This window comes from Moschus berezovskii, chromosome 28 (genome assembly GCF_049115385.1).
Source record: "Moschus berezovskii isolate FMDL1 chromosome 28, NW_MosBer_1.0, whole genome shotgun sequence".
Lineage (NCBI taxonomy): Eukaryota > Metazoa > Chordata > Mammalia > Artiodactyla > Moschidae > Moschus > Moschus berezovskii.
In genome coordinates this window covers 6,246,792-6,267,802 of record NC_142487.1, presented here as the reverse complement: position 1 = coordinate 6,267,802, position 21,011 = coordinate 6,246,792, and positions in this window count along the sequence as shown.

Here is a 21,011-nt window from a genome sequence, read left to right as displayed (position 1 = left end):
GGTGATACTGTCCCATTGTGTAGGGGTATCTCACGAAAAGGAGCTGAGTTGATTGCTGTGGAGAAAACACTCTGGTTAAAAGTTGTGAGGTAAGTGACCTGCAAAGGGAAAGAATCCAGATTACAAAAAAAGAAGAAGAAAAAAATCTAAACACACTGCCCCATATTTTTGTTGCAGGAAGCAGGGGGCCCTTCCAGGGCTTGAGATCAGGCTTTTATCTGAGGAGACACGTGCTGACAAGGCATGAGACTGTTGGAAAGAGGCGCCTGGGCGGAGAGCAGGAGGGTCAGGGAACCCAGGAGGACTGCCCTGCCACTTAAAGCCTACAGTCTCGGGTTTTATGGTGATGGGTTTAGTTTCCAGGTTGTCTCTGGCCAATCGCTCTGACTCAGGGTCCTTCCTGGCGGTGCACCGTCATCCAGTCCAGATGGAGTCAGCGAGAAGGATTCTGGGAGGCTGGCAGGACACATGGGCTGGCGTCTCCTCTCTGCTTTTGCCCTATCCCAAATTCTTCCAGTCGGTGGTAGCTTGTTAGTTCCACATTCCTTACCAGGTCTTCCTGTTTGGGATAATTCCTACAAGCGGTTTCTAGGATGCCTGGCCAGGACGAGTGGTTTCGGTCAGTGGATCCCCTAACACAGTGGCAGTTTCTGAATTCTGGAGGGAATCAGGCAGAGAGGAAGATAAACGTTCCACTTCTGCTTACAGAAGTATAATCTGTTAAATTGTTAGAGGTACAGATAATTTAAGAGAAAAGAGAAAGGAGTTCCTTAAATCCAGGATACAGAACATTAGCGAAACAGCAAAGTAACAAACAAAGGCCGTAATTATCCTTCCTCAGTTCATCCAGTCCCATGTAATTATTTCTTGTTCTGCTTGATCTTGGTTGATGGTTTTATGAGCTCATCAGCTTCTCTACTACAGTTCTGGCAATCTTTATTCAGTCCAGTGGTTTCATCTCAAACTTATTTAAGCAACATTATCAGAAGCATTGTATAGACTCCAGAGCATCTTATACAGTCCTTTTCAGAGATTCCAACAGTCCCTGATGGAGAGCAGAATATGCCACCCCAAAATACATCTCTTTGGTATATTAAGCTGGTTACTTTCTTTCTTTTTATGTCTTTTTTTTTAAAAAAACTTTTTATTTTGTATTGGGGTATAACCAGTTAACAACATTGTGATAGTTTCAGGTGAATAGCAAAGGGACTCAGCCATTCATATACATGTATCCAGCCTTCCCCAAACTCCCTTCCCATCCAGGTTGCCATATAACATTGAGCAGGGTTCCCTGCGCTTTACAGTGAGTCCTTGGTGATCCATTTTACATATAGCAGAGTATACATATTCAGGCTTCCCAGGTGGTGCTAGTGGTAAAGAACCCACCTGCTAATGCGGGAGACATGAGACACAGGTTTGATTTCCTGGGTCAGGAAGATCCCCTGGAGGAGGGCATGACCACCCACTCCAGTATTCTTGCCTGGAGAATTCCATGGATAGAGGAGCCTGGCAGGCTACAGTCCATGGGGTCACAAAAGAGTTGGACACAACTTAGCAACTAAACAGCAACAACAACCTATGGGCATATGATTTAAATTGTTATCCAGACTCTTCTTAAAATCTACATAAATCAACTATATTTTACCAAGTTAAATAAAATTGTTGCACACTGTGGTATAAAAATCAAAGGTTTTATTAGTAGTCCTAATAATTTCCTAAAATAGTCAATACTCTTCCATAAAAGAAGTGCCTAAAGCCATTTATTTTAAATCTTTTATTTGGTAAAAAAAATAAAAAACATAGATCTCTGTAATTCACAAAATCGTAAGGCATTTTCTAATTTTTTTTGTTTGTTTGTTTTGTTTTTCCTGCTGGAAGGGAGCAGGACCCTATGGTCCTTCCCTGCCATGTCCTCTGCCTGCCTTTGGTTTGTGGAAAACCCTGAGCCAAAGAATAAGTTTAATCAGAGAAGTGAGAAAATGCTGAAACAAAGAAAAACAGTCAAAGGAGACCACACACCACATAATAACAGTTTAGTCATTAAACATAGTCAAAAACATTTAGCTCCTCCTCAAGAGCTGTAGACAGTATATTGAGCTGTATCCTGTGAGCTGTCTTGCAGATACTGATACTGAAACCCCCACCAGGTGGAAGAAATTAACTCCACGATAACCACCCTGTAGCCACGACGTGCGTGTGTCAGTCGTGTCCAACTCTTTGCGACCCCTTGGACTGCAGCCCGCCAGGCTCCTGTGTCTATTGGGATTCTCATGGGGATCTTCCCGACCCAGGGGATCTTCCCGACCCAGGGATCAAACCCACATCTCTCACGTCTCCTGCGTTGGCAGGCAAGTTCTTTGCCACTGGCGCCACCTGGGAAGCCAGCCATGACATAAGCTGCCACAATTTTGAAACTTGACCTCAAGGAAATGGGACAAACCACCCCTGGAACTGAAGACTAACTGTACCTAATACCATCAAGATGATGCTGGTGAGACCACTGCATGACCAGTTTCAAGATGGCTGTCAGAGCTGGCTGTGCTCTGCATGGAGCCCCCTTCCTCTGTGTGTAACAGCTCCTGCCCACTGATTGTCAGAGGGAGGGAGCAGGCCTTTGGACAGAAGTTCTCCCCCACCCCCGCCCACCAGCCTGGCCTCTTTGCCGGCTTTTGAGAGGTGAGTAGCTGGACACCCTTTCAGTTACTACTACTCAGTTCATACAAAAAGAAAAGTATTTTCAAAATATAATCTGTAAACCTAGTGGGAAAATCTCTCCTGATTAAGTAGCAGATGGGTACATCTGTGTAATCAGAAATAGTCTTTGGAAAGGAGTAAGTTCAAGAGAGAAGTGAAATGTATTCTAAACACATGTTCTTTGCATTTCCAACTTCATATACTACACTATTTTCTAATTTCAGCTTAGTAGGAAATTAGCTTGTTCAGTAAAATATTAGCAACCAATGCCTATTCATTTTCACGTTTATGTTTCGTAATACGTTTATTTGACTTTTATCTGTATGTGAACGGTCTTTCATTGATTCATTCATTTAGACTTCCTTTTTTTTTTTCACTGTGCCAACCAGGGATCAACCAGGGATCAGACCCGTTCCCCCTGCGCTGGGAGCACGGAGTCTTAACCTCTGGATCACCAGGGAAGTCCCTATCCTTCCATTCAGCCACTGAAGCTTTTCTTGCTTTCCAGGACTATAAAACATATGATCAAGTTATAGTCCTGGCTTGGCTCACCACACCATTTATCAGGGAAGACAGATATGTAAAATACATAATGATAGGGCAGTATGGTAAGAACTATAGAAAAGGTATTTGCAAAGAATTACTAAATTCCTGGGAAAGAGTGGTTGGCAGTTAAAAGTCAGTGTCCCTGGGTTCTTCTAGAGGATATCACGTTAGGGCCTGTCTTTGAAGGAGGAGGCCCTACTTCTTAGGCAGGTCCCACACTTTTACATATGCTAAAATGTCTTTCAAACCTCTGTCCTCGGGCCAGATTTCTTCCCTGGCTTCAGGTTTGTCAATATAAATAAATGCCTACTCGATCACGACACTAGATGTTTCACAGGCATCTCAAAGTCCAGAACTAAACTTATTTCCCCAATCCAAACCTACTTATTTTCCAGCAATTGGAAGTGATGATTAAAATGATTTGGGACTTCCCTGGTGGTCCAGTGGTTAGGACTTCACCTTCCAATGCAGGGGGTGTGGGTTTGATCCCTGGTGAAAGAGCTAAGATCCCACATGCCTCACGGCCAAAAAAAAAAGAAAAGAAAAGAAAATATAAAACAGAAACAATATTGTAACAAATTCAGTAAAGACTTTAAAAAAAAAGTTTCACTTGAAAAAAAAGAAAGAAAACTCAAGTTCCAGTGATGCAGAAATGTGTCTGGAATTGTATCCACAAATGGCTGCTTAGCTCTATTTGGTATGCCTGAACCATAGTTAACTCCATTTTGATTTTTAAAAACATTCTTTTCTTTAACGGTTAAAGCAGATGTACAATGCATGTTTGACAGACCATGAGACAGGTTATTCTAGTGAGCATAAAGTTCAAGCTAAATCTGGTATAAGCCAGAATGACTTCCCCATATCTCAATATGTGAACATTTCTTCCTTCATGCCCTAAGAGAACCTCCTAAATTGATACTTGCGACCTTGCATAACTGGAGAAGTACGTTAGGCTAGACCAACACAAATTTGAAGATAATTCTACCCTTTCACCCTTGACCCTTAGCTGAACTTGTCCTCTTGAGCTGCATCCTCACCAATTTTCTTTTCCTTCCTTCCTCCTCTGCCTGTCCTCTCTTCCTTTGTCTCTTCTCTTCCAGGTTTCACTGTGGTTGTTTAAAAACTAGGCCTGTGGCAAATATACTCTCAGATACTTTTTAGAGGGCTTAATTGACACACAAAAAAAAAAGAAAGGGAGGGGGGCTTCCCTGGTGGCTCAGACAGTAAAGAATCCATCTGCAATGCGGCAGACCTGGGTTTAATCCCCTGGGTTGGGAAGATCCCCTGGAAGAGGATATAGCAACCCGCTCCAGTATTTTTGCCTGGAGAATCTCCATGGACAGAGGAACCTGGCAGGCTACAGTTGACGGAGTTGCAAAGAGTCGGACACAACTGAATGACTGAGCACAGCCCAAATGACAAACAGCATTTATCAGTGAACTCTGGAGGTTTGTTCATAGTGGATAGATGCTTATTTTTGTAGCTTAAAGGAAAAGTTGTAAAAACTTCTAGAGATTATTCGAATTTTCTTGTGGGAGCAGTGAAAGTTAGTGGTGTGTGATAACTTTCAAAGCACTGAAGGTCATCAAGTGTGAAACTGTATTTCAGTTGTGCCCCAAAGTAAGGCCTCTGAATTCATCACTTATTGTTGCTGTGTGTCATTTTTTTTCCTTTCTGTAACCAGACATGTTCCTACCAACTGTGTTACAGAAGTCTGGGAAGCTTTGATATTCAACAAGTATATTTCTGCCTAAAGTGGTATCGAGATTGCATTCTGCCCTTCTTGAAGGATTAGTAAGGATGAATTAGTAAGGTCAGAGAAAAACTCTACAATGAGTCAACCTGAAAAAATGGTACATGTTTTACAAGGCATTATCTGTTTTTCCGTTTAACCTGGGTTTTCTGGGAACTGCCCTATCACACCCTGTTCAAGTCTCAGGACACAATGCAGCTAGTGAGATATTCATTGTGTCTTCATCTGTACTGGTTAAATTGCAGACGATGTATCCATTAGGGCAAATTTTCTGAAATTAAATGAGGGCCTGAAACCCAATACCAATGGAAGGTGGGTCTTGATGGTCCTTAGTAGCATAAGTAAATCTGGTTAATTGTTAAACTTCCAAGGTTATCATAGAATTAAATCGATAGGCTGATAGATACAAAACATCAAACACTTAAAGATGAAAGGAAACTTTCTGTTGAGCCAAATACAAGGAAATACATTAAGATTGATAATCTTCCATCATTTAATTCTGACCTTCAAATCGACCCACCTTATTTTTATGTATTAATACAATGACAAAGATGTAAGAGATTGGTAATGCCCAGTGTTGGCAAGGGTAGGAGGAAGTAGGCACTCGAATGCAGTGTTGGTTGAAAGATAAATTTGTCAACTTTTAGGAAGAGTAATTTCAGCGTCTGCCAAAATTTAAAATGCTCTTATCATTTGATCTGATAATTCTACTATTGGAAATTTACCTTATGGGATATATTTGCAAAAGTCTGCTTCTTTGTATGCATAAAGAGATGCTCATTGCAGCATAAATTGTAATGACAAAAAAGCTGTAATTACAAAATTCTGGCAACAACCCAGAAATGTATAAGTAGGAGACTGATTAAATAAATCATGATGCACAGTGAAATATGGGGCTTCATTGGAAGAGACCCTGATGCTGGGAAGGATTAAAGGCAAAAGAAGAAGAGGGCAGCAGAGGATGAGATGATTAGATAGCTTCACCAACTCAATGGACATGAATTTGAGTAAACTCCGGAAGATAATGAAGGACAGGCTAGCCTGGCATGCTGCAGTCCATGGGGTTGAAAAGAGTCAGACACGACTTAGCAACTCAACAACAACTATGAAATAATATGCAGCCATTAAGAGGAATAAGGTAAATTTGTATGTTTCATGTTAAATATATGCAAGATGTATTATTAAGTGGGAAACAAGAGCAAAATATAGACAGTAGTTAGTATGCCATTTGTGTAAATATTTTAATATCTACATATATATACATTGATATTTGCACTAAAGGTCTTGGAGGATAGGTAATTATACTATATTATATATATTATTCAGTTCAGTTCAGTTCGGTCGCTCAGTCGTGTCCGACTCTTTGCAACCCCATGAATCACAGCACGCCAGGCCTCCCTGTCCATCACCAACTCCCGGAGTTCACTCAAACTCATGTCCATCAGGTTGGTGATGCCATCCAGCCATCTCATTCTCTGTAGTCCCCATCTCCTCCCACCCCCAGTCCCTCCCAGCATCAGACTCTTTTGGTCAGTAATATCTGGGGGACTAGAAGTTGGTGGAAAGGAAGATTTTATATCTTTCTGTGCTGTTTAAAGTTTTTTTTTTTAACCATGTCTTTTTTTTTTGAATCGCCTTTCCCTTAGGTATTCCTGTCCATTACAGTCACTCAAAGCATTTATAAAATCCAAATTTGTGTAGTCTTATAATTTCAGAGTTGTGACCCCCTTTCATACATAAGAAGATTGAGGGCCAGAGACTGAGAGTTCAGGTGACAGTGATTGAGCAAGCTGGTGACAGTGCCAGGAGAAGTCAAATTCCCTGGTCAAGTGACTGACAACTGCACTTTGCTACTTTGATGTCTCCAGGAAATTGCTCCAAATACACCCTGAAAATTCAATTAATCTAGACTTCATTGTAAAATAATGACTTCCTGAAAAACATGTGAGTGAAATGCTGTGAGTGAGTGAAAGTCGCTCAGTCATGTCCAACTCTTTGCGACCCCATTGATGATAGAGTCCGTGGAATTCTCCAGGCCAAAATACTGGAGTGGTAGCCTTTCCTTTCTCCAGGGGATCTTCCCAACTCAGGGATTGAACCCAGGTCTCCTGCGTTGCAGATGGATTCTTTACCATCTGAGCCACCAGGGAAGCCCAAGAATACTGGAGTGGGTAGCCTATCCCTTCTCAAGCGGATCTTCCCAACCCAGGAATATGAACCGGGGTCTCCTGCATTGTAGGCAGATTCTTTACCAGAAAAACATCATACTGCACATATATGAATTAATGACCTCATAGTTATTAAATGCTTTTCACGTAATCATTTGAAAGTGGCCTAAGTGCATTGAAACAGACAATCCCCTCCAAAGTGAAGTCACTGCTGATAGCTAGACACCCACCTGATTCTCTGGCACCTGGATATTCCTGCAATGTGTAGTTAGGGTGTGGGTCCCTGTCTTGCCCACCAAACACACCGTGAATCATCAGGCAGGACAGTGCCTTACACAGAGGGACTAGAAACAGTCCTTGGACCTATTAATAATCTAGGTCAAATTATCACAGATTTTATTTTATTTTATTTTTGGAATGCAATGAAATGTGTGAAAAGGGTGTGGGTGAGTTCCAGGCACATAGTAGGTGCTCAGTTAGCCCTCATAGGAGGCTACAGGGTGCATCCTTGATTGATATCCCTTTAGGGTCTTTTTTTTTAACCATTGCAGAAGTACAACAGAGTGACCTTTAGATGCTCCAAAAGGATCATGTAATTGGGCATGCAGTTATATAGCGATCAGCAGTGTGTAGGATATTCCAACTTTCTAATTATACTTAAAGCTAAAGTTACTGTTTCTGTTTCCAAAAACAGAAATGGAGGTGTAACTTACATTTAGTAATGGGCTCAAGTCATAAATGCTCGGCTCGATGAACGTTCATACACACACACACCCTGAAGGCATCATCCAGCTCAAGCACCCAGCAGGTTCCCCTGTGCGAATTCCATCAATATTCCACAAAGATAATTATTCTGGCCTCTAATACTGAAGACTAGTTTTCAAGTCTTCATTATTAAAAAAAAGACAGCTGATGATATGGGGGGATGGGCTGGATAAGAATGAGGGGTCGAGAGTGCTCTAAACTATTCCGTTTTTCAAAAATCCCCTTAATATCTTTTAACTTATCTCCCTTGTTCACTGTGTTCTTTCAAAAATTACGGTGTGAAAGAGCTTTCATTTAATACATGTCTTCTAAAAGAATTTTTCTCGGCTTCTCTTTTTGTAGTTTATTTGTGTTTGAACTTTCAGCATGCTCTAGAGATCAGAGAAAACTACATGGAAGGAGGAAAAGCATTACAGAGGGACATTGATTTTTTTTTTTTAAGTCTTAAGGTCTACTTTCCAAACCTGCTGTTATTCCTCACTGCTTTTACTTGAAACCAATACCTGCTTTTATATAGTCACCAAAATGGGCATATAGCATGTACATGCATGCCAAGTTGCTTCAGTGGCTTCCAGCTCTTTGTGACTCCATGGATAATAGCCCCTCAGGCTCTTCTGTCCGTGGGATTCTCCAGGCAAGAACACTGGAGTGGGTTACCAAGTCCTCCTTCAGGGGATCTTCCCAACCCAGGGATCAAACCTGTGTCTCTTACATCTCCTGCACTGGCAGGCTGGTTCTTTATCACTGGCACCACCTGGGAAGCCCACCTATAGCATGTACCATCTAAGAACACACACACTGAAACATTATTTTTCTTAACACTAAAGAATAAGTGCAATATGATTGTAGAGCTTAGGGAGTTAGGGGAAAAGGAGATCTTGAAATGGACTTTGTTTCAAGTATGGGGGTAATTACTCTGGAACCCCAAAACACCAACTTAAAGCATGTTGGAAATGAACTGTATTCCAAAAGGAATGCCTAGTGTGGGATTCTAATGGATTGGGGTGGGGGAGTTCTCAGTAGTGTACAGCTGGGCCCAGAGTTTTGATGTTGTTTTCAGTTGACCATCAGCTGACCTCATGTGATTCAGCCTACCTTGAGTAGATCTCCTCTTAGGGTGTGGGGCTGTGGGGATGGAGAAAGCTCTAATTTGCTGAAGGAAGCTAAGGAGGCTGGAGATGGCAATGGAGACAGCTGTGCCTCCCGCAGACAGTGACCCTGTCCCCAGCCACTTAGGGTCAGAGAGCTGGGACTCGAATAGGAAAGCTAAGGAAGCAATTGAATATAAACTTCCTGCAGTCTTGAAGTGAATGGTAAAGATCAAGTTCACCATTGATCTGGTGTAAAACTATAATACCAAAAGTCTATAAGGTTGAAGCAAAAATGACAGTTGTTATTTATTTAAAATCTATAATTTACCCACTGCACTTCACACTTTAAACTACTCTTTACAAATGTTTTTTTTGACATTGCTTTAGGCTGCAGCCCATGGGGTTGCTAAGAGTCGGACATGACTGAGCAACTTCCCTTTCACTTTTCACTTTCATGCATTGGAGAAGGAAATGGCAACCCACTCCAGTGTTCTTGCCTGGAGAATCCCAGGGACGGGGGAGTCTGGTGGGCTTCCATCTATGGGGTCGCATAGAGTCGGACACGATTGAAGTGACTTAGCAGCAGCAGCAGCAATAACAAATACAAGCATTCCAGGAGTGGTGAAAGAAAATCAGAATACTCAGATTAGAGAGAAAACCTCAGGCTGACACAAAATGATGTTTTGCTCTAGAAATGAGTATTAGGAGTAATGGCAAATGCTGAAAAGTCACATTTTCATAGTGAGTCCCCAATGTGCCAGGGCTGGCTTGCAATGGGAGGCAGAGTCACCCTGCTGCTTCTGTTCTCACAGGGGTATGATATCTCCCCAGATAAAGGTTGCCTTTTTCAAGGCTCGAGCTAATTCTAGCTCTTCTTCCTTGATTTCTGATTCAAATTCAGTTTGCTCGATTTCTGACTCTATTCAATTTCCAAAGCTCAAAATTGGGATTTCTGAGCTTGAAACAACAGGAAGACTTCAACTCATCTCTTATGATTGGGATGAGTATTCAAATGAAAGTCAGAATCACCAGTGGGTAAAGATCCTGCCTGCAGTGCAGGAGGCACAGGAGACTTGGGTTCAATCCCTGGGTCAGGATTCCTGGAGGAAGGAATGACAACCCACTTAGTATTCTTGCCTGGAAAACACTATGGACAGAGGAGCCTGGTGGGCTACAATCCACTGGGGTTGCAAAGAGCTGGACAAAACTGAGCGACTAACACTTTCCCTGAATTTACATTATCTAGATAAAGAGGCGGAGAAGGCAATGGCAAGCCACTCCAGTACTCTTGCCTGGAGAATCCCATGGATGGAAGAGCCTGGTGGGCTGCAGTCCGTGGGGTCGCTAAGGGTCGGACACGACTGAGCGACTTCACTTTCACTTTTCTCTTTCATACATTGGAGAAGGAAATGGCAACCCACTCCAGTGTTCTTGCCTGGAGAATCCCAGGGACTGGGGAGCCAGGTGGGCTTCCGTCTATGGGGTCACACAGAGTCGGACACAACTGAAGTGACTTAGCAGCAGCAGCAGCAGCAGATAAAGAGGGGGGATGAAAGGAAAGAAAAAACTCTTCCTATCTCCAAAAGATGGATATAAAGTGACAGCCCCACTCATACCCCCAGAAAGCAAAGCTACCGAATTATGTTCATGAAAAATCAAATCTCCACAGTTACCAACCACACCGGAGTGACTGACCCAAAGCATAGTGGAGGTAAGAGAAAGACAGACACAACAGAAGCTACAGTTTTGTGTATCTCTCAGGATTGTGGGCAAGAAAGTAGGCACAAAATATATGCCTACTCTTTGTATCCTGAGGCCAGTATTATAATTTATGGCAGGGGTCCCCAAACTCTGGGACCTAATGCCTGTTGATCTGATGTGGACCGATGCAATAATAATAGAAATAAAGACAAGAAAAACAAAGACAAATAGAAATAGAGTGCACAATAAACATAATAGGCTTGATTCAACCCAAAACCATACCCTCCCCCTCCATCTGAGGAAAAATTGTCTTCCACGAAAACAGTCCCTGGTGTCCAGAAGGTTGGGGACCAGTGATACAAGGAGTGGAATGTGTGTCCCATTAAAAATAGGAGGGCAAAGGAAGGAAATCTTCATGCTAAAGTGGAGGAGTCTAATTTTGAAATAAATAACTCTAGTTCTAGCACGAAGCTGTGTTTAAGCAAGGGGTTATTAGTTAGGGCTCAATAAACGTTAGTTAGAATTATTATATTTACCGGTATTCATCACTCTAATCAGGCCTTTGAAATGAGCCAGACTATCATTACAAGCCGGTCTGATTTTTTAGGAGATGGCTGTCTAAGGAGGAAAATTTAAGAGATGAGTATCATGCAGTAAAATCTATCAGCAAGATAGTTTCTAAAGCATCCCTGAAGGTCTATTTTAAAGTGTCATAAATGTCTTCATTGAGTTAAAATACTTATGGATCAGCACAACTGTTAGAGTTAGGAGCTGAAAAACATCCAACAGTGTAGGGCAGAGGGTGTTCTTACATGTGGTGAAGTTTCAATTTTATAAATGATCCAGTAATTGCTTTCCTAAGAAAAATATCACTGTATATCATCAGACAAGTGAGGGTCATGATAGGTCCACCTGGATGGCCAGGGCTTCCAGGAGGGGGACATGGGAGCCAGAAAGAAGTGGGTTTTTCTTATTCTGATAAATTTATCCATCCAATTTTCAATGACATATTTTGTCTCCATCTAGGGATATTTGAGGGACTTCCCTGGTGGCTCAGATGGTAAAGAATCTGCCTGCAGTACAGGAGACCCTGGTCGGAACACTGGGTCGGGACGATCCCCTGGAGAAGGGAATAGCAACCCACTCCAGTCTTCTTGCCTGGGAAATCCCGTTGGACAGTGGAGCCTGGAGGGCTACAGTCCATGGGGTTGCAATCAGTCGGACATGACTGAGTGACTAACAGGATACAATGGAAAACTTGTGAAGCTAGGTCCCAGAATCTCCCCTCAAATTAAACAAAGTGAACAAAAAAAAAGAATAAAAACATAGAAGCTGTATCTGAAGCCCCATCTTCCCCACTGCAGGTTTTCCCTGCCCAAGGGTTTCACTTATCTTCTTGTTCCTACATGAGTAGGGGTGAGATGTGGCTGCCAGGGAGAGGTGATGGGCAGATGGAGTGGAGAGGAAGAGAGGCAAACACATGTCTACATTTTTCCTGGGTCAGAAGCAAAGGCTTCATGGCTCTACTCCTACTTGGGAGCAGCTAGAATCCAAAAGTAAATGGACTCTGCCAGGACAGTCTGATGAAGTTCGGTGCAGGAGTTTTAACCCAAGGACAGCAAAAATAAAGAGCCACCCCCAGTGACACCAACCTGAATCTGAGGCCCCAGGTGAAGCTCCTCTGACCCCCCACCACTACTCCTTCCCCCTAAAACTATAAAGTATTTTGAGATGATAAAAATCAAGAGTGGGGCGAGTGATTATTCAATAAATGGTGCTGATTCAACTATTTAGGGGGAAAAATTTGTTTCGATTTTTGCCTTATTCCAAAATAAATTCATGACAGAATTTCATATAGAATATAAAACAATAAAAACACTAGAATATAACATGTGAGAATTATAAATATATAATTTTGAAGTTGGACTTCTTTCTGGGGAGAGTACAGGAGCACAAGCCAAAACCAAAAATGATATGTATTTAATTTGATAAAAATGTAAGGCTTCTGTGTGGCTAAAAATCACATAAAATAGTTTTTTAAAAAACAAGCAACAAAATTAAGGAAATATTTGCCACACACATTACTGAAAAGGTGGCGCAGTTGGTAAAGAATCCACCTGCCAATCTAGGAGACATGGGTTTAGTCTCTAGATCGAGAAGAACTGTAGAAGGAAACGGCAACCCACTCCAGTATTCTTGCCTGGGAAATCCCACGGACAGAGGAACCTGGTAGGCTACAGCCCATGGGGTCACAAAAGAGTCGTGCACACATGCACAGGTGTGAGCAGTGAAGGAGTGAATATCATCAACAGATATAAAATTTTTAATTTTATTTATTTTTATTTTTAATTAATAAAAATTTCATTTATTTTGTGTCTCTATAATTTCTCCCCTCCTTATTCTTCCTCCTCATTCCCAGTTCCCAGGCCACCAGCATCTTGTTTTTTATTCCTATAGGTTAGTTTGCATTTTTATAATTTCATATAAATGGAGTTATATGGTATTGTAGATACCCTCAGTTGTCTGGCTTCTTTAATTCAACATGAGTATTTTGAGATTATGTTGTTTGTATCAAGAGTTCATTCTTTTTTAAATTGTTGATTTGTATTCCATTGTACAAACGCTATACACGTCATTTAGCCATTTCCCTGTTGCTAGTCACTGGATGGTGTTTCCAGCTTGAAGCTACTGCAAGTGAAGCTGTGAACATTGGTGTTCAAGTCTGATGTGGACAAAGGACTTATCTCTTTTGGATAAATACCTCTGAATGGTATATCCTGATGTGGAGGGATAGCCAAGATATATGACTCACTAAAAAATAAATATAATATGAATACTTTGGTCTCATTCATGTACATTTTAAAAATACACATGATTCTATATATGTTTCAACATCAAATTCATAATTTGGCTGAATTCCAAAACACTGGCGGTTAAAAATCAATATTCAGTTAAAACTGAGACTGGAAAAGATTATATCATCCTAGAATGAACTTCATTCCAGACTTATTCTTAACTTCCAATATTGTTACAGATGTACTAGTCACATCTTGAAAGACTGCCATCATGGTGCAGGAACTGGTTCCATGCAAGGTCGGCAGGTGGGCAGATCTGTGTCATGGTATCCGACATTTTCAACAGGAAAATAACTCTTTCAACCAGTGTGGCTTTTTTTTTTTTTTTTTGACAGTGTGGCTTGTGGCATCTTAGTTCCCTGACTAGGGATTGAACCCAGGCCCTCAGCAGTTGGAACTCAGAATCCTAACCTCTGGACCATCAGGGAATTCCCATTGGCATCTTTAATAACATCTTTTTTCCCTTCTTTTCATCTTTCCTTCCTTCCTTTCTTCCTCCCTCCATCCCTCCTTATATATACGTGTGTGTGTGTATATATATATATATATATATATATGTATGTATCTCTGTCAATCAGATTTAATCCCTTGAATCTATTTCTCACTTCCACTGTATAATGGTAAGGGATTTGATTTAGGTCATACCTGAATGATCTAGTGGTTTTCCATACTTTCTTCAATTTAAGTCCGAATTTGGCAATAAGGAGTTCATGATCTGAGCCACAGTCATCTCTGGTCTTATTTTTGCTTCTCCATCTTTGGCTGCAAAGAATATAATCAATCTGATTTTGGTATTGACTATCTGGTGATGTCTGTGTGTAGAGTCTTCTCTTGTGTTGTTGGAAGAGGGTGTTTGCTATGACCAGTGTGTTCTCTTGGCAAAACTCTGTTAGTTTTTGCCCTGCTTCATTGTGTACTCCAAGGCCAAATTTGCCTGTTACTCTAGGTACCTCTTGACTTCCTACTTTTGCATTCTAGTTCCCTATAATGAAAAGGACATCTTTCTGAGTGTTAGTTTTAGAAGGTCTTGAAGGTCTTCATAGAACCATTCAACTTCAGCTTCTTCAGCATTACTGGTTGGGACATAGACTTTGATTACTGTGATAGAATGGTTTGCCTTGGAAACGAACAGAGATCATTCTGTTGTTTGTGAGATTGCACCCAATAACTGCATTTTGGACTCTTTTGTTGACTATTGAGGGCTACTCCATTTCTTCTAAGAGATTCTTGCCCATAGTAGTAGATTCAATGGTCACCTGAGTTAAATTTGCTGATTCCAGTCCATTTTAGTTCACTGATTCCTAAAATGTCAATATTCACTCTTGCCATCTCCTGTTTGACAACTTCCAAACAGATGGTAGATGTCACTACCCTTATGGCAGAAAGCAAAGAAGAACTAAAGAGCTTCTTGATGAAAGTGAAAGAGAAGAGTGAAAAAGTTGGCTTAAAACTCAACATTCAGAAAACTAAGATCATGGCATCTGGTCCCATCACTTCATGGCAAATAGATGGGGAAAAAATGGAAACAGAGATTTTATTTGGGGGGGGGGCTCCAAAATCACGTAGATGGTGATTGCAGCCATGAAATTAAAAGATGCTTGCTTGCTCCTTGAAATAAAAGCTATGACCAACCTAGACAGCATATTAAAAAGCAGAGGTAAAAAGCAAATGTCCATCTAGTCAAAGCTATGATTTTTCCATTAGTCATGTATGGATGTGAGAGTTGGACTACAAAGAAAGCTGAGCACCGAAGAATTGATGCTTTCGAATTGTGGAGTTGGAGAAGACTCTTGAGAGTCTCTTGGACTACAAGGAGATCAAACCAGTCCATCCTAAAGGAAATCAGTCCTGAATATTCATTGGAAGGACTGATGTTGAAGCTGAAGCACTAATACTTTTTAGTCACCTGATGTGAAAAACTGACTCATTTGAAAAGACCCTGATGCTGGGAAAGATTGAAGGCAAGAGGAGAAGAGGATGACAGAGGACGAGATGGTTGGATGGCATCACCGACTCCATGGACATGAATTTGAACAAACTCCGGGAGTTGGTGATGGACAGGGAAGCCTGGCGTGCTGCAGTCCATGGGGTCGTAAAGAGTTGGACACGACTGAGCGACTAAACTGAACTGAACTGATATATGTATTTCTCTCTATAGATATAGATATGAGAGAGTGTATAGAAATACAGAGGAAAAGGAGGGGCCCCAAATTTTGTTCTCATTCTGCTAACTCCTTTCCTCCCTCCTTGCCTTCCTTCCTTTCTTTCGTTGGAGCAGAATACAATTCAGGAAGTCATTTTTCAGCAACATGTTTTCTAGAAGGAACTCTGTACCTAGGATTTATAGATTGGTCAACTCTCCAAAATCTTTTTATTTCAGTTATTGAAAATAGTTGGCAATGAATAGGAATTATTTCAACAAGCTCAGTTTAAGTTTTTGAATGCAGTAGACTCAGAGCTATACAGGATTGTCTTCTCAAAGTAGTCTCATAGGCTCTTTATAAAATGTAGTAAAATACACATAACATAAACTTTACTAGCTTAGCCATTTGTATAAATATACAGTTCAGTGGCCTTAAGTACATTCATATGGTTGTGCAACTATCACCCCCATCCATCTCCAGAACTTTAATCGTCTAGTAAAACTGAAATTCTATACCCATTAAACACTAACATCCCAATCCTCTTTCCCCACAGCTCCTGGCAACCACCATTCTCCTTCTCATTTGTATGAATTTGTCACCTCTAGGGACTTCATATAAATGAAACACTACAGTATTGGTCCTTTTATGGCTGGCTTACTTCTCTGAGCATAATGGTCTCGGGACCATGATGGAGCCTGCCCTTTTGAAGTTAGAAGAATGAGAACAAACTTTGCAGCCCCTCCTTTTCCTCTGTACTTCTGTACAGTGCATTTCTGTACACTAAAAGTGTACTTCTATACACTCTTTCTTATGTGTGTATATATATTGTTATATGTGATTTGGGAGTTTTCCTTCTTTTAAAATTTTTTTAATTATTTATAGCGGCACTGGGTCTTCACTGTTGCACATGGGCTTTCTCTAGTTGTGAGCGGGGGCTTCTCTTCACTGTGGTATGTGGGCTTCTAACTGTGGTGGTTTCTTTTGTTTTGTCACAGGCCCTAGAGCTCTCAAACTTCAGTATTAGTGGCTCGCCAGCTTAGTTGCCCCACAGCAAGTGGGATGTTCCCAGACCAGGGATGGAACTATGTCCCCAGCACTGGCCAGCAGATTCTCCACCACTGGACCGCAAGGGAAGTCCTGGAGTTTTCCTTCTCTGCAAAGTCTAAACTGATAACAGAGCTGACGTTCTGCATTCATTTTGAGAAGATGTGAAGGAATTCCTAAACAATTTTTTTTTCCTTGAAATGATCGTGGCCCAGTTGGAATTAAACGACCAATAATTAAAATTCTTAAGGGATATTTTGCTCATTCACTTCAAACAACTCTACCTCTGGTAGTGTGTCAGTTGCTTAGTCATGTCCAACTTCTTGCAACCCCACGGACTGTAGCCCGCCAGGCTCCTCTGTCTATGGGATTCTCCAGGCAAGAATACTGGGGTGGATTGCCATTCTCTTCTGCAGAGGATCTTCTCGACCCAGGGACTGAATCCTGGTCTCCTGCATTGCAGGGAGATTCTTTACCGTTTGAGCTACACGGAAATCTCTTTACCATTTGAGCTATAGGAAACAATTTTACAGATCCTAGAATTTTAATTCTCTCTAATCTCCATTGCTGTCCTTGTATAAATACTTAGTTTTTAAATAAACATTTGTGGACTCAAAAAGACTTTTTAATCTTTCCTAAAGTTATCAAACTCAGTCTTAATATTTGCACTGATGATCTATTGCTTCATTTACTTAACTATTTGAAATTCTAAATGATGGCTTTTATTCACAATCCTAACAGCTTTTACATGAGTTATTTCAACATTTTTCTTTTGCAATGATAAACTTTAACTGAAAGAATTTCCACATAAAACACTTGGGGTGATAGTTCTCTATAAATTACATCCAAAGAAAAGAAACAAGCAAACAAAAATAATAAATTACATCTAAGACAACTCCTATGTTAAAAGTGATTGTTCATATGATGACAATCAATGACTTGTGTTGAGGGGCTTCCCTGGTGGTCCAGTGGCTAAGACTGAGCAGTTGGTACAAAGGGCCCAGGTTTGATCCCTGGTCAGGGAACTAGATCCCACCTGCTCCAACTAACAGTTCACATGCCACAACTAAGACTCAGCACAGGAAAATTAATTAATTAGTTAAAAAAAAGACTCACCTTGTGTGGATAGATGGTCTTATGCTGATTAGCTATGGTGATAGTTGAATCAGAGATGGCAAACATTTTCCATAAAAGGCCAGACAGGAAGTATTTTAGGCTTCTCAGGCCAATTTCTATTGAAACTACTCAACTATGCCTCCTAGTTTGAAAGTAGCTATAGACAATTACCTGAACAAATGGGTGTCATGGGATGCAATAAAACTTTATTTACAAAAACAGAAAAAGAAGCTAGATTTGGCTTGAAGGTGGGAAATTGCAGACCCCCTGATGTAGCTGATAATTGTGCAAGCACAAGACTAAGCATGCCAGGGTTGACAATGAGTTGGCATTTTACTCTTCAGTCTTCCACAGGCCAAAGATAAAGCCAAACAGCAGAATTTGGCAGAACACTGAGGCCGAGCTGAACTACAGAGCTTCCGGAATATATACCAGAATACAAGTTACAAAACATTTTCAGAAAGATAAACAATTGTCAGCCTTAACTCCCTCTGGGAGTGGAAAGGAGGCGGGCGCGGGTAGGGAAATTTTCCTTCTGCTTTTACATCCTTATTTACTCTGAATCTTTTATCATGTGCATTTTATTAAAGTTAAGACATTTTTCTCACTGAATGATTTGGTATACATAGGATCAGAGTTTGATGTTTTGTATCAAATACTTGCTGTTGTGACACCTTTTTTAAAGTAGAAGATTAAAATTAGCAGACCTTACAAAATTCTTTTGTCATGATCATAGGTGGCAACTTTTGTCAGGATAATTATGACTTAGTCTGTTTTTTGGCCCTGGGCAGTCATTGCAAGATCAAACTATGATGGCAACCTATATTCAAAAGGCTATAAGAGTCATAAATAAGGAACATATTGGACTAAATTATATCAGAAATCATGAAGAGTTTAATTCAGTTCATTGATTCTGTTTTTAGTCTTCTCTTATCACAGTGATCATATTCATAACAACATGTTTTTACCAAAAATTCCTTTATAATTCATGATAATTTTGTACTATGAGGCAGAATATTTATCAACAAAACTTGGAGAAATATTAGTGACTGAAGTGTCTTGAGTACTTATCATGAGCCAGACACTATGTTAGGTGCTTACCATGGATTATAATAATCAGTGATCACAACATCCCTATGAAGTCAGTACTAATATTATCCCCATTTTACAGAGGATAAAAATGAGGCTTAAAGAGGTTTACAATTTTGTCAAAAATGGTACAGTAGTGGTTTTTAAGAGTCAAGCCTAGGGAGTCTGATTTGAGTCCTTCCCCTCACTCCTGATATGTGAACGAGATAGGATGGAGTGAATCATTCAAAAACATTTCAAATTGGCAACAGAATGTACTCTATGATTTCCCAGTGGGTAAGGAAGTGGGAAGATGAATAACTTACAAGTGGCACCAAACTCACCTCCTTACATGTTATTACCTTAGCATATTGACCAAAGCTGGTGTTCCATTTCTGACTAAATGTCATTTGGGCCCAAGGGGGAAACAGTACTTTTCAGAGCGTCTGTAAAACTTGTTCAGCTTTTAAAATTCACTGGTGATCCTGGACCCATGAACTGAAGAGTAATTGAATTGAAAAAATATCAACATCCTCAATTCAATTCCTCCTGTAACCTCAAGGTTCTAAGGCAGTAGAAATACTACATCATTTCTGGAAATCCTTGGGAATGCCAAGAAACACATGATCAGATGCAGGCTGAACTAGGATGAGGGACAGATGTGATAAAAAGAAAGAAACAAGTAGGATCTGGAGGAAGTGGCGAATGTCCAGGCCAAGGAAAGAGGAATAGGAATCTTAGTGGCAGAAGATGAAGCAGGGTGTGTGGTTGGGTATGTACAGATGAAAAGAGGAAATAATGGGAACATTCTAACAAGGCAGTTCCCTCAGATCCTTGAAAGTCCACGTTTGCCCTCTGAATGACTTAGCCCATATAAGGACAGCATTCACAACCAAGCCAAGTTACTGCCAACTAGAGCTTCATGAGACAGTTAGTTGGACCAAGGAGACAGGAAGGTCAAACTCACAGGTCATGATGGCCCAGCAAGCGCTCATCATTGTGCCTGAAGTTTCCTCTGTCTTTACTTTTTCCTCTTTTTGGTGAGGTCTGGCTGAAAACAGTAGTGAAACTTGTAAATAAGCATCAAGTTTTATTTCCATTTTTCTTGTCCAAGGTCCAACTCCTTGGGAGCCTGGCAACTCTATGGTCATCTAATTAATCTGAAAATCCAACATTATTGGTATGTGAATGGTGTCGCCACACTCTTCCCCAGAGGTTAAATTCATCCGAGTGCTTCACTACTGGGCTTTAATATCTCAGCCATTAAATGAAATAGCACATGTCCAGATGACCACATGCCCACCAAGAATGAAAGTACTATAGGTGACATTCTATCCTGGGCTACCTAGCAGTCAGTTGATGAGCACTTGGTGGCAAGAAAGATGATTAAGGGACTCCCCTGGTGGTACAGTGGATAAGAAACTGCCTGTCAATGCAGGGGACATGGGTTCGATCCCTGGTCTGGGAAGATCCCACATACCGCAGAGCAACTAAGCCCGTATGCCACAACTGCTGAGCCCAAGTACCGCAACTACTGAAGCCTCCGTGCCTAGAGTCTGTGCTCTGCAACAACAGAAGCCCAAGAAACACAAAGGAGAGTAGCCCTCGCTCACTACAACTAGAGAAAGCCCACATGCCCCCGTGAAGACCCAGCGCAGTCAAAAATAAATTTTAAAAATGTTTAAATAGTTAACAAAGAAAGATGGTTAAAAAATATATATCCAGTGTATTATCTGATATAGTTCAGTGGTTTCTAGACCCTTCTACATCAGAGTCTCCAGAGGTGCCTGGCAAGCATATTCCAAGGCTCTTTCTCCGGGGATTCTGATTGGATGAGTCATAATGGGAAAATATTTTTAGCAAGGTCCTGTGTGCTTCTGGGATTTTGGACTGGCTTTTGAGAATGGCTGTATACAATTGATCTTCACAACCTTTGGCCCCACTTTTATCACCCAGCCTCCCCTTACCTCATTCCCTGTGCAAGGGCCCTTACTTCTACCCAAGTAAGTCTTGTAGCTGCTTCTTTTCTCTTCTGCCTAATCCAGGCCATCTTCCATGTCATGTTG